The sequence below is a fragment of the Quercus suber genome, unplaced genomic scaffold (assembly GCF_002906115.3).
Source record: "Quercus suber isolate HL8 unplaced genomic scaffold, Cork oak 2.0 scaffold_472, whole genome shotgun sequence".
In the NCBI taxonomy this organism is placed as follows: Eukaryota; Viridiplantae; Streptophyta; class Magnoliopsida; order Fagales; family Fagaceae; genus Quercus; species Quercus suber.
Window position 1 is genome coordinate 502,422 of NW_027069923.1, and position 27,725 is coordinate 530,146.

The following is a 27,725-nucleotide window of genomic DNA, read 5'->3' on the forward strand; positions in this document are numbered from 1 at the left end:
TTCTATCAGAGGTACCCTTCCCTTATATAGCATTACCTTCTTACATCTCCTCCGTCCACTTGTTCATCATCCAGGCATCCACTTGAGTACATGTCCCATCATCCCACCTTTAGCCTTATGTGAGTGGCGGTAGCTGAGAAAGCACTGTTCAGGTGTCCTGTCCACATAAATGCGGCCAGAAAGGTAGGTGCAGGGCATTAAATGTGGTGGTTGAAGTATGCCTCCTTGATATTCCCCTGTTGCCGTTATCTTTATGTGTGTCCGAGGCTCCTCTCCCTCCTGACGCTTGTCAAATAGATCACTTGAACCTCCCATACTCGCGTTTGATCAAACCTCTTCGGATCCGAGGACTCATGACTACTCGGACATATGAGCATCTCCTCGGATGGTATACGTGTTCATCCCCAGGCATCCCCCATTGGCGTGGGCTTCCGACTGAAGGCTTCATCTCCTCGGATGAAGAGTGTTCCTCTTTTAGGGCCTTGGGCCGAATAAGCTGGGCTGGGTTTTTCTCCCCCCACAGCTTCAAACATGCCATATAGGATAAAAACGATTCCTCATAACAATATTCCATTAAATGACCTCTTTTGTTTTTGTTTTTTATAAATACATTAGAATTTCATTCATTCTCTAGCATCCACTTGTCCGCTACATAATAATTAATCCCCTAAAAAAAGTTAAGGCATCAATTAGTTTTTGGTGTAAGTTATGTTTCAACTTCTAAATCTTTTTTTTTTTTTTTCTCTTTTGAGAAAGAAGACTGCTTATTTTATTCCGAAATAGGGGCTAAATCAACTTGAACAATAGGAAAAATTGATGGAGGAACATGCTCCATCCATACAACAGTATCTGGCAAATTAGCTCGCCAAACAATGTGCAACTTTGTTACTCTCTCTCTTAATATGAAAGTAGGATAATTTAGAAAAATTTCTCTCTAAAACTCCCGTGTCTTCAATGAGTAAACCATATGATTGCCAAACCTGGATCTTTTATCTTCAATGCCTTCTTTACTATAGTTGAGTCCCCTTCAACCATAATTCTGTCCACACCAATCTCTCTAGCAAATTCTAAAGCTTGAATTGCTACTATAGCTTCAACTTGGACAACTTTATAAGCTTGGCTAAGGTGTTGTGCTAGAGAAGTGATTACCAACCTTTCATTATTCCGAATAACAATTCTAATACCTGAGCTGCTAGAGTTAGAGAAAACTGCCCCATCATAATTAATTTTGAAGGCATTTGATAGAGGTGGCTTCCACAAGACTTATCTAGGTGCTATTGCACAAGGGATAGCAACTAGTTGGACTACTTTGTACTCCTTGAACCAATCTGTTGCAACTCGAGCCAACTTCTCAATGGTATGTTGGTTCTGCTGGGTTTGAATCTAGTTTCTCTGCTGCCATATACACCAAGTTGTCACGGAGAAAAAATCTACCTGCTTGTTGTTCTCAAAGATTCATGCTAGTAACTCCCTAAAATTTTGGGTAGTAACCTAAGACCGAAAGTCCCAGACTGTTGCATCCTACACTTGGTCCAGTTATGAGTAGCTCCAAAGAGCATGAAGAGGACTTTTTGCTAATCCTGAGCACCTATCATAGATAGGATCCGATATAATTAACATGGCGGTGGACCAAATTACACTTTGTTGGAAGTGAGTTTTAATTTGCAAGCTCTCTAGGTAAAGTGTTTTACTTTATTTGTAAAATCAAGAGACCATATTTTTTTCCACAATTTTTGTTCATAAACGGGTGGTCCATCAATCATTTCATGATTCCAACTTCTAGTATTTGGATTTATTAAACAATCTACCATGGCCTCTTCCATTGATTCCAAAATAGGTGAAGTAATTCTTAGGGGATGTTTTATAGGCAATCATCGGTGTTGTCGAATCTTGATAGACCTTTCATCTTTGACTTGCTAGAAAGCAGCACCATCAAGAATAACATCTCTTCCTTTGAGAATACTTTTCCATGCATATGAACCTACAGCTGATTCCTTTGCATCCAAAATAGAGCAGGGTGGGAAAAACTTTGCCTTATAGCCTCTATAGAAAAGAGATTTAGTAGTAGTGAGAAGTCGCCAGGTCTGTTAGCAAGTGGATTGTCATTTAAAAGGATTAAGTCTTTAAAACCCATCACGCCAATCAACTTAGATTTTGTTAACTCCTCCCAACGGATCTAGTGTATTTTCCTTCTATCCCCATGTTGTCCCCACCCAAAATTTTCACCATGGCTTCAATTTCATGACACAATTCCATAGGCAATTTGAAGTAGCCCATAGCAAAGGTTGGGATAGTTTGGATAATTGACTTGATAAGCACCTTTCTCCCTACATGTGAAAGTAAATTTCCTTTCCACCCTTATAATTTCTGCCATACTCTCTCTTTGATGTAATTGAAGCTTGCTCACTTGCCCCTTCCAACTAAAGGCGGAAGCCCCAAATACTTCTCATAAAATTTAATCTCTTGCATCCCAAGTAGGCTCATGATAATATTTTTGGTAGCCAACATAGTTGCCTTGCTGAAAAAGAGAGTTGTTTTTTCCCTGTTAATTTTCTGCCAAACGGAGGATTCATACATAGCTAGCAAGTTTAGGATTTTTCCACATTTTGATAATTAATTGGCCATGCAAAACAACAAACTATCATCTGCAAAAAACAGATGGGTTAGTTTAGGGCCTTATCTGCAAATAGAGAAACCCTTTAGGTCTCCATCAGCTGTTGCTTTTGTGATAAGCCCATGCAATCACTATATACATAAAAGAAAAAGGAAAAGGAGACAGTGGGTCACCTTGCCTAATCCCGCTAGTTGGGTGGATAAGGCCTTGAGGATCACCATTCACCAAGATTGAGTACATAACATTTTTGACACAAACAATAATGAGATTAATCCATTTGTCCCAAAAAACCATCCTCCTCATAAGATTTTCCAAATACACCCACTCAACTCTATCATAGGCTTTACTCATGTCCAATTTTAGCACCATAAAATTATCTCCCCTAGACTGGAAGTTTTTCACGCAATGTAAGGTCTCAAAAGCAATTAGGATATTATCAGAAATAAGCCTATTGTTTTCAAAGGTCGATTGATTTTCAGTAATAAGGGATGGTAAAAAAAAATTTCAACTGGTTTCTAGAACTTTTAAGAAAATCTTATACAAAACATTGCACAAACTAATAGGGCAAAACTCAATTACTAATCCAAATCTCTTATTTGATAACAAAAAAAAAAATCAATAATTGAATTGACTCACCATCAAATGAATCCTTATACACTGTAATTACACTAAATTTTATGATATAAATGAATATCTAAATTACATTTTTTTATAATTCACGATACATCAATTTCTAAAATTATATAGTAAATTTTTTAAGTATCTTTAACATTTCTTCTTCTCTTGACAAGTAGTAAATCCCCAACCAACAATCGCAAGAAATAAAAAGGACAGAGAAAAGAATCAACCAACAATATATCAAGAGAGACTTGCTATTCCCAACCATAATGACTGGAACGAACCAACTATTTATAGTACAACCATTATAATTAAATATTTAGGAAAAATGTTTTTCTCCAAACGAGTTTAAAAAGAAACCCTTCAAACTCTTTTTATAATTAGATGTGAATTTTGAAAATCTAATCGTTGTATTACTCTTATTTTATTATATTCTCCATACTTAAAAATTTTCAAAAAGATAAAAAAATCAATAACTATTTCATCAATGACATGTTTAAATTTCAAGTTTTTGTGGTAAAATTATGCATAAAAAATTAGTTTACTAGTTGAATAGTAAATAATACCTAATTTGAAATTTGACATGTGTGTTAAGAATACAAAGAACATACAATCTAAAGGTCTAATTTGGAGAGAAATCTTATCTAATATTTAGCCTAAACAACTTATTATTTTCATTTTTATAATTATAGGGATATGCATGACAGCATGAGTTATTCTATATGTTAGCATTCCAAAACTATTATGCCTAGAGAGAAGCCATGTTTTACACTATCTAATAAGAGATTTTCACATTAGTTTTTTTATTATCTAAAACTCAATACATCCCTACTATACATTGAGTTGGATTTTCAAATGGGCATTAAAATTGATTAAGTGTCTATTTATTAATATGTAATATGATAATGTGGCATGTTGTGATTAGAGGGTATAAAATTTAAGTTTTACATATTCTTATAAAATTTAATCTTTTAATATTAATGTAACGCAAGGGAAAAATTAAAAAAAGAGAGAGGAAAAGAAAAATCAAACAAGAGGAGGTTTTTTATTTAAGAAACAAATGAGGATTTATTTTCAATATCTCATAGTGGAAGCGGTATTCACAGCCATATATGAATATATGATTGGGCGCACCATGCCATCATCTATCATGATTGTATAAAATATAAATATAAATATAAATTTAAGACCTTCTCCCCTCTCTTCTTGTGTGTGCTAAAATACTAGTATTCTTAAAAAAAAAAAAAAAAAAAAAGATTCTTGGAGTCTTGAAGAGACACAATATATATATATATATATATTTAGCACACTCAAGGGGAGATGGGAGAAAGTCTTAAAAAACTAACAATAGTATATATCCAAAATGACATAATTTTTGGATACACAGCATAGACTTTAAACCTCTTTAATAATGCTCCAAGAATCCAAACATTATTTTTATTCCTATACATCTGTCTTAAGCCAGGATAAGCATAAAAAAAAAAAAAAAAAAAATCAACTACAAATTATATTCGCATGATGAAATTAATCAAATTATTCATTCTATTAAAGTTTCCAACTTTTTTTTTTTTTTGGTTGAGAAACAGTTTCCAACTATTATCATTATGACCGGGTATTTGGCATCTTCTTCCTTATTTTATGTAGAGCAGTCAAGTAAGGAAAAGAAAAATGTTTAAATTATTTTTACACACGCGTCCGAATAATCCGTACTCTTTTTGTTACCGTCCATTTTGTTGGTGTTCTCACTTGCCAAAATTTAGTAAGAAGGTATTTAGAAGATTTCGATTTGATATAAATTCACCTGTTTGCCCCTTAATTTCAAAGCCTTAAGCTCATTACACACCAAATTTCATCTTCGGAGAAAATGGAAAGCCAATTACTCCTCGGCCTTGCCTTGGCTTTCCTCTTCTTTTCTGGTAAGCATGCATCCTCGCTTCCTTTCTCTCCTTTTGGTTTAATTTCCTTCTTTGCTTCCTTCTTACTAGCATTAGTTTGCACATTTTCCCTCATGTGCAATGCCTTTTTCTTTCATTTTTTGTTTATTGTTAATAAATAAGGGTCTCTAAACCTTTTCGAGTATCTGATTATTCCTTTGGGCATGTGCAGTCTCCCTGTCCCATACACAATGGGCTATTACAGGGAAGAATCCATTGAAAGTGACCCTAAGATACTAGTTAGTGGTTTTGAACCTAGATTTCATGGATATCATGAGGTTTTAGGAACTACTAAATTAACCCCTTGAGGTTTTTTCTTTCTTTTCTAAAGTATTAATGTATGGGTCCGTTACGACATTTGTTAATTGACTATTTTAGGAAAGTTTTGATACTAATTTTATGGCAAATATTTAAAATTGTTAAAAAAAAAAAAAAAAACAACAACAAAAACTTTTTTCTTTTTTCATAAAAAGTTTCTAAAAGTATTTTTCTAAACCAATGTTTTACGCTTTTTTTGTTTCGACAATAATGTTTTTTAGAAAATGAGTTATTTTCCAAAAAGTATTTTCTATAAAGCTATCTCATTTTCCTATATTTTGTAGCAATCTTAAATGACTTGAAAAATAATCTCCTATCTTCTCTTATTTAGTTTGCTGTGAGATATAGTTGTTTTCCAAAAAAAATTTGTGGAAAACAATTTCTAAAAATAAGCCATGCTTTTTATGTTAACCAAAAATAATTTTCATTTGAGGCATTTTTTCAAATGCTATGAAAGGACAAAATTTAGTTACAAAATTAGTTGTACTTTAAGGTTACAATCTTACTCAATATCTTGTTATAGGAGGTGAATTTTGACAAATTTACCATTGGATTATATCTTTTTCTTATAACCTCTATGCTTGCAAAATTTCTAAAAAATTAAAAAATAATAGTTATGTTATCAATAAATTGTTTAAATTGTAAGTTTTTGTAGTTTAAAATTATACATAAAATATAAGCTTATAAATCATATAGTAAATGATATCCGATTGACATAAAATTTGACATGTGTATTAAGAGAGTAAAAAATATACAATTCAAAGGTTAAATTTTCAAAATATGTAGTAATTTTTATTTTATTGAATAGGATTGTAGTCTAAGATTACAATAAATTTTGTAGCTAAACTTTGTCTTACTAGAAAATACAAAAATCTATCTTTACACAAGATTTTCTATTAAAAAAAACAGTGTTGACATTTGTTAACTTTTCCTTTTTTGTATTAATAATGGTTTATTCTTGCAAAAAGTTTTATAATTTAATTAGCACATCTCAATTCTCAACCAAAGAAAAAAAAAATGATATCTTCTTGTATTTCCAATGCAAATTATCAAGGGTTCAAATCTTGTTCCCTAGCTATAGAACTATTAAAAAAAAATTGTTACTTTAATTAACCTCCAAAAAAAATTATTAAATTAAAAATTTGTTTGTTTTTGTTTTTGTTGATATATGACTTGTGATTAATGTAGTGGTGTTTGTGGTAGTTGCAGATAGAACATGACATTTCTTACGCGCATTCGTTTACANGAGAGAGAGAGAGAGAGAGAGAGAGAGAGAGAGAGAGAGAGAGAGAGAGAGAGAGGTATGAGATTTTTCTTTTTTCTTTTTTTTGGGTTTTGGGTGAGAGAGAGAGGAGAGAGAGAGAGAGAGAGAGAGAGAGAGAGAGAGAGGTATGAGATTTTTTCTTTTTTCTTTTTTTTTTTGGGTTTTGGGTTTGGAAGAGAAGGGTCAGATATGAGATATTCTTTTTTTTCTTTTTTCGGGTTTTGGGTTTGGAAGAGAAGGGTCATAATTTGGAGAGAAAGGTTTTGGGTTTGGAAGAGAAGAAAATGAAGGAAGAAGAAAAAAAAAAAAGGAAATTTAGTTTTAACGTCTTTGCTTGGTTATTAAATGGGACAAATGTCAAAATTTAAATAAAAAACCTAAGATACTGCACTTAAGGTATTTACCTAAGTTTTGCCTTCAATAAATAGTACTAAATAGTAAATATGCACAAACAAACACATTTTATCTAAATCCTCCATCAGCAACATCAAATTCTTATTATCTTAATCCAAGGGGAAAAAGGAAACGTATTGATATTTAATTCTATAGTTTTTTTTTTTTTTTAAATTGATAACAACTTTATTTACCAAATATCACTTTGTAGTTTATACATTGGGGAGGAGAAAAAATGGACACTCCTCTTCAATTATGTAAAATAAACCATATACCTAAACGGTCAAAACAATAGTAGTGTTTACTGTAAATAGAAGCAAAAAGCTAGATCTTTGGGTCTCTACGTAATTGGAAGAAGCTTTAGCTTGTAGCTTATGCACAGAATGTAATAAGATAATTAGCTCCACCAGTGCACGTAAATGTGCTAGTTTGTCATCATAGGCATAGCTGTATGCTTGAGGGCATGATGCTTGAAAATCTTAGAATAGTTAGTAGGAGGACATTTATCTGGGTACCATAATTACCGGTGCAACAATATTGTGGCTGATTGAAAGCCAGACACGCGCTCTTGCAAGCAATCACTCTCCCACGATATCCTCTCACCGCCATCGCCGGAGGGCAGACCCGGTTTATATTGCCTCTGCAGCTCGTCCTTTTACAACTGGCTGAACCCCTAGTGGGGTTATCGATACGGGCAAGTTGAACCCGTCGACGAGGCTAACATCGTAGAAGTCTTGTCCTTTATAACCTGATAAGGTAAACTCTACTAATGAAGCTGGTGGAATTGCACCAGCACCATTGCATGAGACCTGGCCAGAGGCACAGTCGGCTGTGCCACAAATGAACTTGCCCTTAACAATGTGGCAATGGGATCGAGCCCATACTCGGCCTGACCACCTAGAAGGAATGTTAAGGGTTTTTGAAGCCCCGAAGCTAGCTCAAAACCAGTTGATGATAATTGAGGCCCGGCGCCTGTTAGGGTTGCTGGCCATATTGTGTAATGGTCTCTCTCTCGGTGTGTGTATGTATGTGTATCTCTTTCCTTTCTTCTTTTCTGATCTATGATTCTTTCTCTCTCTCACTCTCTCTCTCAGGGGGAGGGGGGGGGGTGTGTGTGTATCTGTTTCATTTCTTCTTTTTTGATCTATGATTCTTCTCTCTCTCTCTCTCTCTCTCTCTCTCTCTCTCTCTCTCTCTGTGGACAAATTAATGAAAGAGGCTGTGATGATGGCTTTGTTGATGTTAAGAGTGTGGAAGTTTCGGGTATAGCTGAAAAGGGTCCCTTTTTTGGTTTGAAACCCAGTAGATCTAGCTTTTATTTTTTGATCTTTCCTATTTGGTTACTGAGAAATTAAATGAGGGAGAAAAGTCTGTTTTTTGGTTTGAAACCTAGTAGATTTGGCTTTTATTTATTGATCTTCCCTGTTTGGTTACTGAGAAAATGAGGGAGAAGAGTCCCTTTTTTGGTTTGAAACCCAATAGATTTGGCTTTTATTTTTTTATCTTTCTTGTTTGGTTACTGAGAAAATGAGGGAAAATGGTCCATTTTTTGGTTTGAAACTCAGTAGATCAGGCTTTTATTTTTTCATTTTTTGATCTTTCTTGTTTGGTTTTGCATTTTTTGGTTTGATTTTCTCTTGCAGTTGCAGTATAGGAAAAAAAAAAAGGAAGAAGGGAAAAAAAATTAGTTTCATCGCTGTTTGTTTGGGGTTTGTCTAGGTTGTTAAGTTGTACAGATGTCAAAATTTTAAGTAGGGAACTTAAAGAACTGTACCTAAGTTTTGTCATTTATAAAATATTAGCTAGATGTGTGTTTCTCTCATCCAGTATGAAACATCAAGTTTTAGACTTGCTAGAAGAATCAGTGTTTTAAACAATGTAGTTATGCTAATGACAAAAAAAGTATACTCTCAAAAAAAAAAAAAATGACAAAAAAAGAAATACAATGTTTTTATGGTTAATTTTATGCTAATTAAACTTTTATTTCTTAAATCTAACGTTCCAGACAACATTAAGTCATTTAAAGACTATTTTTATTGATTAACATTAAGTCCAGGACGTAATATATATATATGTGTGTGTGTGTGTGTGTGTGTTTGTGTGTCCAATTTTGCTTGATTCTTTCTTAAAACCCATTTCCTTACACTAGAATGATTTTTCATTTTTATAGAACTCAATTTTGCGGTTCTTCTCCTCACTTAATTATTAATTTACTCCAACTTCTCTTGCTACTGCATTTTCTCTTTCCAATCAATTTTATTAGACATTTATACACAATTTCATAGATCTATCAAAAATATCATATATTACCTTGTAACTTTGAATCTAATTTTATTCCATATCAATAATGAATAGGCTATATGCTCATTGTGTGGGTGTAAAACGATCGATGAATGCACAATTAATTTATATTAATCGGAGGAATCCACAATGGGAAACCCGAAGGGAATAAATTCAGATTAATACAAAGCCAAGACAACTTAGATACACACGATTACAATGGTACGAGCCTTGGCACTCTCTCCTCTCTTTTTCGTTTTCACTATTTCTTCAGTTTCTCTCTTATAAACTTTCTCTCTCTATTTTTGTGTGTCCCCTTTGAAGGAGGGGGAGGGGGTATTTATACTTGCTTGCCTCCTCCTTTCATGGGATCAATTGGACTGCAGGGGGCACTTTGTCCATTCGCCATTTTTTTAGGGACTAAGGGTCCGTTTGGTACATGTGCTTAAAAACTAAAAATTGTTGTCTGAAACATTTGTAAAAATACGTGTGAGTAAAAAATTATATAAAAATACGTGTAATACTGTTTAAAACTAAAAATAGTTATTTGAAAATACAAACCAAACACCCATCTAAGTATGTTTGTTGTGAAAATTTTACTATTTAGGCAATTAATGCGAAGATGATGGTTGTTCCCTTTGTACGCATGGCTCGTCCTTTAGCTCAACCATGCCATTTTTGGTTGGTGCATGTCTCAGGCTCCATTGTTTTGCTTCCTCGAGAGTTCTCGTGTTGCCATTCCTCATCAAGAACTAGGTGGGGTTCCCATCCGATCCCATTCCCATCCGTCCCATAGGTTCTTTTCATGTATTGGCCCCTCTCATGGGCTTGGGCTTGACTAACTTTCCTTTTTGATTGGGTCCTCTTTCTGGCTTGGGCCTTGCTTCTCTCTCTCTCTCTCTCTCTCTCTCTCTGCAGAAAACATTTCATTAAAAAAAAAATACAATGTATACAAAAATATAGTACAACAAGATATCTAAAAAAAAAAAAAAATTGTCCTACAATTCATNGTACAACAAGATATCTTAAAAAAAAAAAAAAAATTGGTACTAGCATTGAATTAATTAAGTTCAAGACTTGTAAAAGTTTAATTAAAAGTCCAGTGGTAATGACATTATTTGGTGTCTTATGTTAGTAGTCTAAATGCCCTTTTTGATATCTACCTATCTAAAACAGGTTCAATACTTGCAATAACATTCTGAATGAACAAAGTAATTATACTTCAAAAAATGTTGCTATCTATATATACTTCATGTGTTAAAAAGATGTCACGAAAATTTTTTTTTGGAATTTAAAAATTTGAAGGCTATTGAGGGCCATTTTTAAAGAATCATAAAGAAAGAAAGAAGCCCAACAACACAGACCGAAAAGAAGCTGGCAAAAAAGATAGAAAACAAGAACCATTAAGTCCAAGCAGTAGGAATAATGGATTACAGGTCCATAAAATAAATAAATGGGCCTTGAGAAAGCAAATGGGCTCAAAAGAGCCCGGAAAGAAAGAAATAGCGAATAACAAATTCATGGGCAGTATACGATGTGGAAAAGTAAGAATGGGCAGTGGCAGGCCCAAAGCAATGTAAACAAAGAGAGTAGGAGATTGATGGTAAGCCCACAAATCCCAAAGATGAGAATGAGGTAATTGGGCCGGGGAAGCCTGAAGAAGTTAGTAAAAGCTCATGGGAACACAAAGTTAGGAAAAATGCCCGAGGAAGCCCAAGGCAAACAAATGGACCAAGGATATCCAAGGAAAAAAAAAAAGGGACGCAGGAGCCCATAAGTAAGAAAACCCATAATCATGGGAAAGAACACATGGCAGGCCTAAAAAGGGCCCTACAGGATCAAGTCAATACAGCAGGAATGACAAAGTAATATGGTAGGACATGATGGTAATCAAGAAATAGGCTGGAGGAAATGTGAAGCCTAGAATCAAATGAAACCCAGCCCCTAAGGGGAACAGTGAATTATAAAACGGCCCATATAAAAGGACGAAGAAGAGCGACAAACTATACAAACACAGTATCAGACCGCAGCAAACGCATGAGTAACAGACATATTTTGGACATACATGAAAGGGAAGTACGCGCAAGGCCCAGGTGCCACCAGCATGTATCCAGCCAATATGGGATGTGGTGAGGTCATGGGTCATGGGTCAGAGGTAAGAGGTAAGGGGGGTATGGTTTGGTGGTGGAGAGAGGAGAAAAGATCTATTTTGCGGCTCCTGCCCAAGCTCTTTTGGGGGGTACATCCTGCTGGGATGACAGACCACCAAAAAGAAGCAAGGTTGAGGGAGGAATCGTTAGGTGCATGCCGTGAGGGATAGAGAGAGAAAGCACTTACACCATGGCAGGAAAGGGTGCCACGGCAGACTAACGAATGACCTGCCTTTATCTAGCAAGGGTAAGTGGCATACAGACGAACCCTTTGGTGGTTGGCCAGTACGCCCAGACCAGACAAAGGTGGTTAAAAGGAAAAGTAGTAAAATCTGGTCACGGTAGGCATTTTAAGAAGACCCTTGTCGTGGCTAGAACAGGGATCGAAAAACAGGGGATCACGAAGAAAAAATAGAAAGAAAGCATAAAAACAAAGGAAAGAAAAAAGATAAGAGAGAAAACAGAAAACCAAGAGAGATAATACGATAGGCATGCACCAGTAGGTCGATTTCCCTCTCTCTCTCTCTCTCAATCCTACTCTCTTTGAGAAAAGTAAACAAAAGAGGATTCCTTTGGACACTAACCATTTAGGTCCGGTTCCCTCAAAGTTATTAATCCCCATGGCAGGATCTTTCTTGGGAGATTAGTTGCATTGAGAGGAGACGTTCTTCCTCTTTGGTCTTTGCCTCTACGAACCAAACTTGACTTGATATTTATTCTTGATTAATACATATTATCACTTACGCCTTTATTTCCTTTTGCAAAAGCCATTATTATCATTGAGATTATCATAAATAGGGATTACTTTGTCATTTTCCATTAAGAAAAGGTCACTGTATTTTGTTTTGTTTCTTATTTTTTATTTTTTTTTAATTGTTATTATATTTGCCTGCTATAACTCATTTGAAATAGCTTTGCTTGCCATAAGTATACTCCTAGTAAACGAGGCCTAGTTTGTACACAAGTCGACTCAAATTGAGTTACAGTTGGACCGGTCTTAACTCTCTTATTCAGAATACTCGGATCCATTACCGCAGGAGGCAGCCCAACCCAATGCACAGTACACAAAAAAGGCCCCAAAAAAAATCATAACATCTTAGCAAAGATATTAAATTATAAATATGATACTCTAACAACCCATATTTTATTTTATTTGATTTATTTGAAAACAACACAAAGGGATGGACGGTATTATGACAAAACATAAAATCTCATGTAATTAAGAACCTAAGCAAGTGCATAGTGTTGTTTTTAAAAAGGAATAAGTCGACCAATAGGTTTTTTATTTTTTATTTTATTTTTTATACAAGATAGAAATTCTACTCTAGCCTAATCTAAGTGTATATGTGTATAAAACTCATTCCTGGAGACTTGAACCTCGGTCTTTGCACCCCACACCTCACAAGTACTTATACTTGCGGAGTGACTATTGTACCAAGGGTGTGCGGTGGTGACGAATAGTTGATATAGCATACTCGCTTCGGTTGCTCTTTTTATTAAAATGATATTAATTCTAACATATTAATCTTTATTGTACATTTTCATATATACACATCACCCAAATCATGTTTTATATGTGAAAATTAAATTATTAATTTACTCCAACTTCTCTTGCTACTGCATTTTCTCTTTCCAATCAATTTTATTAGACATTTATACACAATTTCATAGATCTATCAAAAATATCATATATTACCTTGTAACTTTGAATCTAATTTTATTCCATATCAATAATGAATAGGCTATATGCTCATTGTGTGGGTGTAAAACGATCGATGAATGCACAATTAATTTATATTAATCGGAGGAATCCACAATGGGAAACCCGAAGGGAATAAATTCAGATTAATACAAAGCCAAGACAACTTAGATACACACGATTACAATGGTACCGAGCCTTGGCACTCTCTCCTCTCTTTTTCGTTTTCACTATTTCTTCAGTTTCTCTCTTATAAACTTTCTCTCTCTATTTTTGTGTGTGTCCCCTTTGAAGGAGGGGGAGGGGTTATTTATACTTGCTTGCCTCCTCCTTTCATGGGATCAATTGGACTGAAAGGGGGCACTTTGTCCATTCGCCATTTTTTTAGGGACTAAGGGTCCGTTTGGTACATGTGCTTAAAAACTAAAAATTCTTGTCTGAAACATTTGTAAAAATACGTGTGAGTAAAAAATTGTATAAAAATACGTGTAATACTGTTTAGAAACTAAAAATAGTTATTTGAAAATACAAACCAAACACCCTCTAAGTATGTTTGTTGTGAAAATTTTACTATTTAGGCAATAAATGCGAAGATGATGGTTGTTCCCTTTGTACGCATGGCTCGTCCTTTAGCTCAACCATGCCATTTTTGGTTGGTGCATGTCTCAGGCTCCATTGTTTTGCTTCCTTGAGAGTTCCGTGTTGCCATTCCTCATCAAGAACTAGGTGGGGTTCCCATCCGGTCCCATTCCCCATCCGGTCCCATAGGTTCTTTTCATGTATTGGCCCCTCTCATGGGCTTGGGCTTGACTAACTTTCCTTTTTGATTGGGTCCTCTTTCTTGGCTTGGGCCTTGCTTCTCTCTCTCTCTCTCTCTCTCTCTCTCTCTCTCTCTCTCTCTCTCTCTGCAGAAAACATTTCATTAAAAAAAAAAAATACAATGTATACAAAAATATAGTACAACAAGATATCTTTAAAAAAAAAAAAAAATTTGGTACTAGCATTGAATTAATTAAGTTCAAGACTTGTAAAAGTTTAATTAAAAGTCCAGTGGTAATGACATTATTTGGTGTCTTATGTTAGTAGTCCAAATGCCCTTTTTGATATCTACCTATCTAAAACAGGTTCAATACTTGCAATAACATTCTGAATGAACAAAGTATTTATACTTCAAAAAATGTTGCTATCTATATATACTTCATGTGTTAAAAAGATGTCACGAAATTTTTTTTTTGGAATTTAAAAATTTGAAGGCTATTGAGGGCCATTTTTAAAGAATCATAAAGAAAGAAAGAAGCCCAACAACACAGATCGAAAAGAAGCTGGCAAAAAAGATAGAAAACAAGAACCATTAAGTCCAAGCAGTAGGAATAATGGATCACAGGTCCATAAAATAAATAAATAGGCCTTGAGAAAGCAAATGGGCTCAAAAGAGCCCGGAAAGAAAGAAATAGCGAATAACAAATTCATGAGCAGTATACGATGTGGAAAAGTAAGAATGGGCAGTGGCAGGCCCAAAGCAATGTAAACAAAGAGAGTAGGAGATTGATGGTAAGCCCATAAATCCCAAAGATGAGAATGAGGTAATTGGGCCGGGGAAGCCTGAAGAAGTTAGTAAAAGCTCATGGGAACACAAAGTTAGGAAAAATGCCCGAGGAAGCCCAAGGCAAACAAATGGACCAAGGATATCCAAGGAAAAAACAAAAGGGACGCAGGAGCCCATAAGTAAGAAAACCCATAATCATGGGAAAGAACACATGGTAGGCCTAAAAAGGGCCCTACAGGATCAAGTCAATACAGCAGAAATGACAAAGTAATATGGTAGGACATGATGGTAATCAAGAAATAGGCTGGAGGAAATGTGAAGCCTAGTATCAAATGAAGCCCAGCCCCTAAGGGGAACAGTGAATTATAAAGCGGCCCATATAAAAGGACAAAGAAGAGCGACAGACTATACAAACACAGTATCAGACTGTGGCAAACGCATGAGTAACAGGCATATTTTGGACATACATGAAAGGGAAGTACACGCAAGGCCCAGGTGCCACTAGCCTGTACCCAGCCAATATGGGACGTGGTGGGGTCATGGGTCATGGGTCAGAGGTAAGAGGTAAGGGGGGTATGGTTTGGTGGTGGAGAGAGGGGAAAAGATCTATTCTGCGGCTCCTACCCAAGCTCTTTTGGGGGGTACGTCCTGCTGGGATGACAGACCACCAAAAAGAAGCAAGGTTGAGGGAGGAACCGTTAGGTGCATGCCGTGAGGGATAGAGAAAGAAAGCACTTACACCATGGCAGGAAAGGGTGCCACGGCAGACTAACGAATGACCTGCCTTTGTCTAGCGAGGGTAAGTGGCATACAGACGAACCCTTTGGTGGTTGGCCAGTACGCCCAGACCAAACAAAGGTGGTTAAAAGGCAAAGTAGTAAAATTTGGTCACGGTAGGCATTATAAGAAGACCCTTGTCGTGGCTAGAACAGGGATTGAAAACAGGGGATCATGAAGAAAAAATAGAAAGAAAGCATAAAAACAAGGGAAAGAAAAAAGATAAGAGAGAAAACAGAAAACCAAGAGAGATAATACGATAGGCATGCACTAGTAGGTCAGTTTCCCTCTCTCTCTCTCTCTCTCTCTCTCAATCCTACTCTCTTTGAGAAAAGTAAACAAAAGAGGATTCCTTTGGACACTAACCATTTAGGTCCGGTTCCCTCAAAGTTATTAATCCCCACGGCAGGATCTTTCTTGGGAGATTAGTTGCATTGAGAGGAGACGTTCTTCCTCTTTGGTCTTTGCCTCTACGAACCAAACTTGACTTGATATTTATTCTTGATTAATACATATTATCACTTACTCCTTTATTTCCTTTTGCAAAAGCCATTATTATCATTGAGATTATCATAAATAGGGATTACTTTGTCATTTTCCATTAAGAAAAGGTCACTGTATTTTTTTTTTTTTTAAATTTTAATTGTTATTATATCTGCCTGCTATAACTCATTTGAAACAGCTTTGCTTGCCATAAGTATACTCCTGGTAGACGAGGCCTAGTTTGTGCACAAGCCGGCTCAAATTGAGTTACAGTTGGACCGGTCTTAATTCTCTTATTCAGAATACTCGGATCCATTACCGCAGGAGGCAGCCCAACCCAATGCACAGTACACAAAAAAGGCCCCTACAAAGGCTTAAAAAAAATCATAACATCTTAGCAAAGATATTAAATTATAAATATGATACTCTAACAACCCATATTTTATTTTATTTGATTTATTTGAAAACAACACAAAGGGATGGACGGTATTATGACAAAACATAAAATCTCATGTAATTAAGAACCTAAGCAAGTGCATAGTGTTGTTTTTAAAAAGGAATAAGTCGACCAATAGGTTTTTTATTTTTTATTTTATTTTTTATACAAGATAGAAATTCTACTCTAGCCTAATCTAAGTGTATATGTGTATAAAGCTCATTCCTAGAGACTTGAACCTCGGTCTTTGCACCCCACACCTCACAAGTACTTATACTTGCGGAGTGACTATTGTACCAAGGGTGTGCAGTGGTGACGAATAGTTGATATAGCATACTCGCTTCGGTTGCTCTTTTTATTAAAATGATATTAATTCTAACATATTAATCTTTATTGTACATTTTCATATATACACATCACCCAAATCATGTTTTATATGTGAAAATTAATAATAAAAAAAAAATATAGACATCGCTTGTGAAATTATGGACATTAAGTGTACAAAGTGGATACTAATGAATGTGTGAAAACAATTGTCCATGTTAATTAAAAGCTTATATATATATATATATATATTTTAATTTTTTTAAATTTTTAAATTTTTTATTTTCTAAAGTAGAATATCTAGCAACAATGGTAAGATCAGATTAATTAAAAGCTTATATATATATATATATATATTTTAATTTTTTTAAATTTTTAAATTTTTTATTTTCTAAAGTAGAATATCTAGCAACAATGGTAAGATCAGAGCATCCAATGTGCCAAATCATTTATCAAATAATTTTTTGGCTATGAAACTTAAATAGCCATCTTTTTAACAAGTTGAAATGTTCTTTTTAATTAAATATTAGGCTGGGATAGGTTTATATATATATATATATATACACACACACACACAACAAAAACAAAATGGTCGGATTTAAAAGGGTTACTAGGGCCCAGCCCATCTACTTCATTTGAGGCCAGAATCCAACCATAGATTGAAGAGATGGATTTGGGCCCATGATCAACATCCAGAGCTGCCCAAGTAACTAACCCATGGGCTACATTGAGAGCAACGTTTGTAATGTTTTCATTTTGTGATTCTATAAAATGTTTTCCATTCTTGCGATGTTTCATATTGTATTAGACATGTTAGGACATGTTTGGTATGCATGATTAGATCTAGGAATGGAATAAGTATTCATTTGAAATCATAATTCAGTTGTATAGCAGTTCTTTGAAGTCAATGAATCGGTTATTGTATAATGAGATATGTCTGACGAACTAGATGAGATAATGTTTGAATTTGGCAAATGTCACCTCCGCATTAAATAGGTGTCCCCAAGTTGACAAAATTGCATTTATTACTGAATGACTGGTATGAACAATGTTACTTACCTAGAGACCCACTCACCTCTCCTAAAAGGTGAAGGAGACACTTGATGAGACAAGTATCTACTGACTTCTTCTTATTAAGTTTCAGTGTTTGATTTCCTTTTTAATTTTCCCATTGTGAACTTTAACCCATTTATAACAAATGAATTGTGCCAAACGAAACCTAGAGTCCTATCTCGGTTTCCCACCCCCACAGTATGTATGAAGGATTGTTCATACCTTGGAGAGAAGCAGATTGTTCTCACAAAAAAGATTATATATTTATGGCTCTAGTGGCTGTGGTAGCTTCTTCAGATTTAATTAAGCTTAGAGCTCTAGTATTTGCTCTCTATTTTATGTCCTACGAACTGTAGATTGTTGGTTATATATGTTTGTGACAATGATATATAATTGATGCACACCATCATGTTGTAAATAAATTATTAGTACTCATTCTAAATGAGATAGAGAAAATTAAATTTGAATAAAAGATGATCGATGTGATAAAATCAAAATATTTTTTGTTTTTAATGTTCTCTAATACTGATTTGCATGTACCTCAAAACTAGTTTTTTACCAAAGAGTATGCTGAATGCCACAACATTACTAGAACACGTACTATTCTAGACACTAAATGTATTTGCAAGTCTTTGATCTCAGCTATTTCGATGGCTTAGTTTCACTCTTTGAATTATGACAAGATCTTTTTGGTTTAAAAGAAAGAAAAGGAACCTAGCAGATGCTAGGATTGGATGCCTTACGAATTGGTTCACTCCAAATTCAACTGCCGCACTCTCGTAAATATCTCCAGCTACGGAGCTACCTCGTTTCGAAGCCATACATTGTACAGGGTCTCATGTTGAATCAGTCAAATTAGTGTTGGCATAACTTACAGAGTTACAGTTCGCATAGGGTTGTATTCAATTTCCCTAGTGAAAAATCCATGGAAATAACCTTTAGTCATAATGAACTAGACTAGTTGATTCGTCACAAAGTCAAACGTTAAATTGAATGCATAAGTCGATGGAGCATAATAGTCGTACCACTAATGGTATTACATGTAACAACCCACTTGTAAAATACAAAGTCCCTCTGCTTTACCTTACCCAATATTGACAATTTGACGCAGTTGCAGTACCGACTTGAAGCCGAATTAAAGACTTAACGACCAAGTAGACCAATAAATATTCCTAATGAAAAGTTCAAGCCTAATGTACCACCTTGAAATCCATTGTAAGGCCCTATAAAAAGAGATGTTATATTCACAATATTTTCACAACAAATTATAGGTGGTTAGTTGTTATTGGTTCAAATTTGAACTTGACATTAAGATTACTTTTTGGCCTTAACAATAACAATTAGTAACAACCTCTTACTTAAAATTTATTATAAAAATATTGTGAAAATATTGTGGATATATCATTTCTCCTCTATAAATACCAAACCAAGTTCTTCGGATTAGCACCACCAAACCATGTTCAATTTCATCACACTTGTTAGTTTTTACCACCAATTTAAAGCAATTGTATCATCCAATGGTGAAAACCCTGGTACTCTACGGCCTTACCTTAGCCTTCTTTTTTCTATCTGGTATGCCTCACTATCTACTTCTGATATATGCATGCATCACTGCATCAGCACATTGCAGTGTCACTAGCCCTTTTTCATATTAGTCTATGGATCTCCAATGAACAGGGAATCAATCGAGGGCTAGAATTAAACTTCAAGCACATTCTTTTCACCATGCATGATTTTAATTTATATATTTTTAGATAAAATAAAAATAATACAGTGGTTCCAAATTGCAACCCGTTGATTAAAACAGTCGTCATGATAATTGTGTTAAAATGGTGCTCTCCGGCTTATTTTTCCTGCTTACAAGATAGGTTTTTTTTTTTCATGTTCAAAACGGTGACAAGGAGTTTGTTACATACATGTTGCATGCAGGTACTCACGCTGCTAGTATAACTTTCACAAACAATTGTCCATATACCGTCTGGCCAGGAACCTTAACTTCTGATCAAAAACCTCAATTAGCAACTACTAGGTTTGAGTTAGCATCTACAGCATCCTCGCTAATACATGTACAAGCACCCCCGCTTGTTTTTCTTTAAGCTCCAATAGCAGCAACCTTGTTGATCATTAAGATGTAGATAATATCTCTACCTTGAAAACCCTAAGTTTATGTGAATGAAAGTTCCTCTAGATCTCACAAGAGATTCACATAAACCGCAAATATGAGCAACAAAGACTTAGAGAGGTTTGAGTACAAAATCCTAAAAATAAAAGGAGGCACAAGAGGCACTCTAATCTCTCTCTTAAAAAAAAAAAAAAAAAAACCAAAAACGTGGCTTAGGGTTTCTTTTATATAGTAGGAGAAGTAGATCTGAAACCCTAATCCTTAATGGGCATGGGCTGAGTTGGAAATTCTGTAGAAAAAACATTCTGCCCGAGATTCGATTGATCGAGCCAGGTCGAAATGCACCAATACATCTGCAGTCACTCGATTCCAACTTTGCATAAAACGCCCACACTTTGAGCAAGTCTAAACAAGACTAACAACCTGTTTTAATTATGGTTTGCCAACAATACACATTAGAGTTCTAAATACATAAATTCCTAAATCTTTAGAACTTAACAAATAATTTTGCATTTTTACCTAAAATACGTCTAGACTAGTTAGTAAGTAAGTAAGTAAATATTAATAGATTTTTTGGGTTGGGCTAGGGGGTAAGTGCCCCCTGACCCCCCCTGATTTTAAATGTCTCGGTACAACATGAAAAGGCAAGTGAACGAGTAATCTTTTGCAGTATCCATTTGATATGTGTTATTCAAATAATTATTTCGTTGACACATACATACATGTGCCTTAGTACATGAAACTGATCAGCTTCTTATTACTATTTAGAGAGAAGGGAACGCATAATTCCTCTTCTTAATTCATGGACAGAAAGTGATAACATAGTTGGGTGCACCAGAGCAAGTAAATGTGCTGTTCTGATCATCATAAGCATAGCTATAAGCTTGAGGGCATTGGTTCTCAAAGATCCGAGAATAGTCTGTGGGTGGGCAAGTTTGTGGAGTGTTATTTGCACCAGTGCAACAGTACTGTGGCTGATTGAAAGCAGTACAAGCACTCTTGCAAGCAATAACGCTTCCATCAGACCCTTTCACTTGCAGCTCTGCTGGGCAAGCTGCATTCACATTGGCCGGACAGCTTGAGGCCTTGCATTCACCAGTTCCGCCTTGTGTGGCTACTGAAACAGGCAAGTTGAACCCATCTACAAGACTAACATCATAAAAGTCCATTCCACCAGCGGCGGCTATGTTGATTTCTACCAAAGAAGCTGGCGGAACTGCACCGTTACCATTGCATGAAACCTGACCAGAGCTACATTCTGCAGTAGCACAGCTGAACCTTCCGGAGCTGTCTGTGGAGCATAGAGTTCGGGCCCAGAATCGGCCTTTCCATGGAGCTTGGACATCTATTGCTGAGGATGCTGTAGATGCTAACTCAAACCAGTAGTTGATAATGAGGTTTTTGATCCGAAGTTAAGGTTCCTGGCCAGACGGTATATGGACAGTTGTTTGTGAAAGTTATTCTAGCAGAGTGAGCACCTGCATGCAACATATATAAACCAAAATCCTTGTCATCATTTTGAAAATGAAAACAAAACCTGTATTGTAAGCAGCAAATATATGTAGCAGATGCAACATTAATTCTAACGTGTAGATACACGTACGTATCATGATGATGCATCGTTATGATTCAACGGGTTGCAATTATTTTTAATTATCAAAAGTAAATAAATAAGACTCGCGATGAAAAGAATGTGCATGAACGCTATTCCTTCGCGGGCTTTCATGACTTTATTGCGTTGCCAATGTGATGATGAATGGGGCAAAAAAACCGCATGTTTTTTGATGTTTTCGAGAAAATGAATCATCACAAACAAGAATTTTGTAATTATTTTGGGTGTATATCAAGCACTTCTAAAGGATGAGAGAGAGAGAGAGAGAGAGAGAGAGAGAGTTTGGACGATGCAATGTGGGAAAGAGATTAGTAAGAAGGCATACCAGATAGGAAAAAGAAGACCAAGGTAAGGCTGTAGAGTGCCAGGGTTTTCGTCATTGTATGAAGTATGATATCGTTGCTTTAAATTAGTGGTATATAAGAACTAACAAGTATGATGAACTTGAATGTGGTATGGTGATAATAATCTGAAGAATTTGGTTGGGTATATATAGAAGCTTATACGTGGTTGCGGATATCAATGCGGTCCATGCGGGGAAACTAGGCTTGGAATTTTTTTTTTTTTTGTCATTTTCTTTTAGTGAAGGCTTGGACTTTTCAGTAGGAATACTTATTGTCCTGGTGATCGGTAGAGTCTTTTATACGGCACCAAGGTCGCTATTTCGTTGGAGAAACATAAAGATCAAGGAGTTTGGTATATTTACAACAACGGTTCTCTAGAATGACTGTAATTGTATTATGTTGAATAGACTTTTGTTGTGTGTTCAATTTAACAACATGTGATATTGAGACGACGTAACCAGTCTAGTTCACCCATGACTTAAGGTAGCGTCCATAGGTTTTCACTAGGGAAATTGAAGACAAACCTATGCAATCTGTAAGTCATGCCGACTCTAATTTATCTGATTTCAACGTGAATTTTTGCGCGTTGGTCGAACTTTGAACCCGGGCGGCTTGAGATGTTTTTGTGACTTTTGCGGATGAATTTGGAGTGAAAAAAAAATATTCTTTCACATTTGTTCATATAACACATAAAAGTAACTATGAAAAAAAGGGAAATGAAATAGTGGATGTGTAAGAACCAAAACCCTTTGGAGTTAAACAGTTCGTAAGGTTTCTAATCCTAGCTCAGTTCTAGTAGGTTCCTTTTTTAATTTCTTTTTCGCCAAAATTATCTTGTCATAATTCAAAGAGTAAAACTAAACCATCATATAGTTGCGATCAAAGCCTTTTTTAATACATCCACATTATAGAATATAATACATTTTCTAGTAATGTTGTGGCATATTCTTTTCATGAAAATCTATATACATATATAAAACTGAAACTTTTGAAACTCTCATAATTTTTCACATCAACATAATATTTATATAAAAAAAAATCATTATTTTTATCACTTTTTTAAATAAAATTATATTTGTTTAGTCTAAACTTAACAATGAATGAAACTCTCTCTCTCTAATAAGTTCAACTTAAACTCAAACTCATCATTATCATTTATTTTAAACACATACATCCTTTCCTCTTCACTAAATCATGCACGTTTTCTATCCCAAAGAAAGAAAAAAAGAGATAAGCACATTTAAAGTTCTTGATAAAATACCATTTAGTTTGTTTTCTTGGTTAGAAAAGTTTGACTTAAAACTAATGCTACGCTCCGGTTAGAGAGGTTTGGATCCAATAAAACTCTATAGTCTATATTGCATCTGATATGGAAGAATTACACGCAGGTACCATGAGCCCAGCCCGTCAGCTTCTGCTCTGGCTGACAGGTCCTCTATGACATGCTAGGCGTGAAGGAATGCATGCTGACTAGGTTAAAACAAAACCGACGGGCTGAAGTCCCCTAGGCTACTAAACGAAGCATAAAGGCTGACGGTAACTTAGCTGAAGGGAAGTACAGGCTGACGGCTGAAAGGCTGACGGTTCCATGAAGACCATAACTTGGTCATCACGCATGGGTCTTAGGGAAATTGCTTGTATTCCACGCCTAGTATCAAAGTCCTATAAGGAAAGGATTCCGCAATCTACGCGCATAAGGATTCCTATAAGGAAAAGACTTCTGCTCCAAGGAGGAAAGGTCCACCCTCTACTACTATAAAAGCCCCAATACCCTCATAAGCCGAGGTACGCATAATTAACCCCTCTCTAGCACTCTAGAGTTGAAAAGAAGTTCTAACTTGACCTTCGGAGGGTATTTGGCCGGCACCACACCGGTGCTCTCTGTGAGGTCCTTTCCTTTTTGTTGTGCAGGTGTTGTTTTGAGCGTACAAGCGTCGTGCAAAAGAAGTCCCAGTATAGTTACGACTAGGGTAAAATAATGTGCTTAGGTCTAAATCCATATCTCTAACACATAGACTATGTCATGTGACTGTGCTATCACACTTAAGCAATTAAGGCGCCATGTGATTTGGATCAAATGCATTTACAGTTAAACTCGGATAGCTCAATTTTGGGAAACTCAAAGAAGGCTGGAAGAAGGGCTATGCTCAAATGCAGCAATGGGGATTGGATTGCAGGTTGTCTGAGGAAACTGGGGAACACTTCAAGCACCTTGGCTGAACCCTGGACTCTCAAAGATGGGCTTTGTTTGGCCAAATAGTTTAACTTAGAAAACATTTGTGTGGATATGGATGCTGAATTCCTTGTTTATTTGCTTTCTAATTCTTCTGTGGATAATTAACTGCACTGTGGCGCATGTTTATAGGGAGGTGAATAGGTGTGCAAATAGATTAGCTAGGTTGGGGGCTAATCTTCATTCAGACCACCTCATTTTGTATAACCCATCTCCTGTGGTGGAAGATCTCTTGGCTAGTGATAAAGCCCACCATATTTGTAACAGACTTGTGGTGCCTTAGTTGTTTTAATATATGTACTTGTTTAAACAAAAAAAAAAAAAATTGTAAAAGTTAAGATAGTAAAAAAAAAATTAATCTTTTATCTTTTTAACTTTTTGCTTTTTTACCATTTTAACTTTTGCATCTCACAACAAATAATAATTATATGGATCTAAATCTGTGGCCAAATGGCATAGGTGCCGGACCAAAAGCTATCGCACTAATTTAAACTAGTCGCTAACTCGTGCAATGCATGAGATTCATTAAAAAGAAAAAAAACAATATTGCAATTATCATTTGTTGCACTAAATCAGAATGTCTCAAGACTCACTAATCAATTAATACAACTAAATGGAGAAGACCCAAGCATAACATAAATTCTTCACTAATTCAAATTTTTATTGATGAATAAGGGATAAAGAAATGCTGTATATCAGCTCCATAAAAATACAAACATGCCGATAAGATTAATACAACTACCATAAGTCCCTTGACAATGTAATTATTTTCATAGTTACATATATACTGTGAATAAACAAATAAACAAATTGCAATAATGATCGCAACCTTGTTTTCATAATAAATAAATAGAATATAGTTACCAATGTCAAATTCTTTTGCCATGACTCAAAAAGAGTAGAAAACATAATACAACACATATGCATTATATAGAAGAGTACATCATATATGTATTAAACATAAAACATTGAGTTCTATAAATTGTTATTAATCTATATTTCAAATCTCTTATTAAATAAATTAAAGACACAACCATTAAGTCCATCAACACATATTTGGCAGCTATGTAAATGCAATAACAAAACTCAAAACAATAGAAGAGACATCTTCATGGGCAGTGTCCTACACAGCCTTATTAAGTGCATCCCTTTTCTGAGGATCCAAATGTCCCTTATAGTGAAATAATTGGCAAATGGCCACTGAATAATATCTTCAAGTGACAATCTACCAAACACATCCATCTAAATCCACATATCCAACTAATTTTCACAATCTAAGCAATAATTACGTCAAAAGCTAAGTGTCCTGTATTAGATTATTAGAGATATTTATGTCAAATCAATTTCCATTGTCAAATAAAAGACAATGCATTGTCTAATTCCTAGTTTTATAATATTAAAATCAAGTTAGAGCATATACATAGCATTCTGTATGCAAACTTCAACCAAATCACAAAGAAATAGCTGGGGTTATAAGACAAACCAATTTTTGCAACTCCTTTCATTTAGTTATTTCTTATCTATTCATTTAGCAGTTCAACTATTTCAAAGCAACAACTTGAAGAACTTGTTTTTCCATTGCGCAAATACACAATGGACGGCCTTGCTCTCTTTTTGTTTCTACATTGGATGGTGACTTCCCTTGAATATGATGCCTGCTGCAAAAGTAATCATTAAGAGACATGAGCACTTAACAGTACTTCAACAATCATCAATTTGCATATTTTAAATAAGTATCATGCAACATAAACTTAACATGACACATAATGTTCATAAATCATTGTTAAGAAAAATCTAATGCACCTACTTTCATAAGAAACTTACCATGAGACATATAGTTCTTTTAGGCAACCAATCATGGGTAGGGGGCCAAGCAGGCAAATCCTTTTGCCAAGGAATTCAGTACATTCTAAGAAACAAAAATGTTATATCTCTCATAACTAAAAAGCAATGCTCTACCAACTGGAACTCATAAGAATTAAAGAATTCACACAGAGTTGTAAATTAACCCACATAACCTGCAAAAATTCCAAATTAACACAAATTACTTAGCACAAATTAACACAGAGTTGTAAAGCAATCTCTTGAAAAAATAAAACAAACAAACAAAGAGGGTAAATTGAAAAAAGAAAACATGGAGAGAGAAAGAGAGTAAGAAAGATTTTACGAATTTGAATCAAAAGAGGACGTCCATGACATCTTGATTTTGCTCCTTCAATCCCAATTCTACAAAGCTCAAAAAAACAAAAAGCTAGCAAATCAAATTAGCTCTCTCACTATTTGTGTATTGCATGTTTTTTCTTGGTGAAACCCAGAGGTTTGCGTTAGGAAGGGGTGAAGTGATTAGAGAGAAGAAGTTTTGGATGAGTATACTTGAGGGCTGAAGATATAATCAAACGGTGGGGCTTCAAAAATAAAATGTTTAGAAACAAAATGTTTATGGGTGGCCGACAAATATAGAATTGGAGAAGGGTGGTGCTGAAGAAGGTGGAGCCGTTGAGTTGCGATTTGCGTGTGGGAGAACGGCAAAGCGTGGTCTGCGTTTTGGAGGAAGGAGAAGGTAGAGCGTGTTAGGGGCTTAGGGCTCCTCTGATTTTGCGTTTAAGTTTTTTTGTTTTTGGGTTTTAGAAAAAAAAAAATTGTTTATATATATTTTTTTTATATATTGTGCTGTCGTGGAAAATTGTAGAAGCTTCAAAAGTTTCAGTTATATATATATATAGATGAGGTACCACAAGCCCTTGTAGGCTATCATAACTTCTGCTTTGGCATTAATTTAAATGTAAGACATGGCACCATGAGGCGAAGGTTCAAGAAGTCAATTGTATTACCATCATGTCATCATAATTAGGAAATCTTGTGGAATGGCTTTGAGAAAAGGTTAAAAAAGATCGATGAGGTATGAGAGAGAGAGAGAGAGAGAGAGATTCCCTACAAAATTGGAAGCCTAGACCCATGAGATAACACTTATCTAGAGGTAGGTAATAGGTAAACCCAAATCCTGTTAGAAACCCTTTTAGAATGCTAATTGCTTATGTTCAATGTTTTAAGCCCTAAATGTTCAACAACACGTACAATAATTCACAATGTTCTGCCATAATGAGATTACAAATGAGGTTATTTAGAGGCAGAGATTTCCAAGAAATAAAGACGCTCCCTTCATGGATCCAGTGACTTTTGTCACTAGGTCTTGATCGAGGGGCTACATGTTAGTAAAACATTGTTAACGTCTCCTCACTCATAAGGCCGGGCTTGTCAAAAGCACCAATCAGGGCAAGTATCAAACAATATATTGTCACCTTGACAACCTATCCTTTAATTGAAATCCCTGCAAATCTTGTCCTTACCCAAGACCATAGAAAGTAACTTCCAAAGCTTTTCCTAAATTACCGATCATCTACTTTGCCTTGGTCTGCTAGCTTACATAGAAGCCTCATATGGGGATCGTGATAATACAAGGCCAACCTAGTGGGACTTTTTATTGTCTTGTTTTTTCTTACCCCATCTGCATATCATTGCGCCTAA

The 27,725-nt window shown here is 35.3% G+C and overlaps 2 pseudogenes; both read right to left on the reverse strand.

Annotated features, from left to right (window-relative positions):
* Positions 1–7,297: 7,297 nt before the first annotated feature.
* LOC112031004 (thaumatin-like protein 1) lies at positions 7,298–9,830 on the reverse strand (annotated as a pseudogene).
* A 10,830-nt stretch (positions 9,831–20,660) lies between these two features.
* Positions 20,661–22,090, reverse strand: LOC136062974 (thaumatin-like protein 1; annotated as a pseudogene).
* Between the last annotated feature and the right edge of the window lie 5,635 nt (positions 22,091–27,725).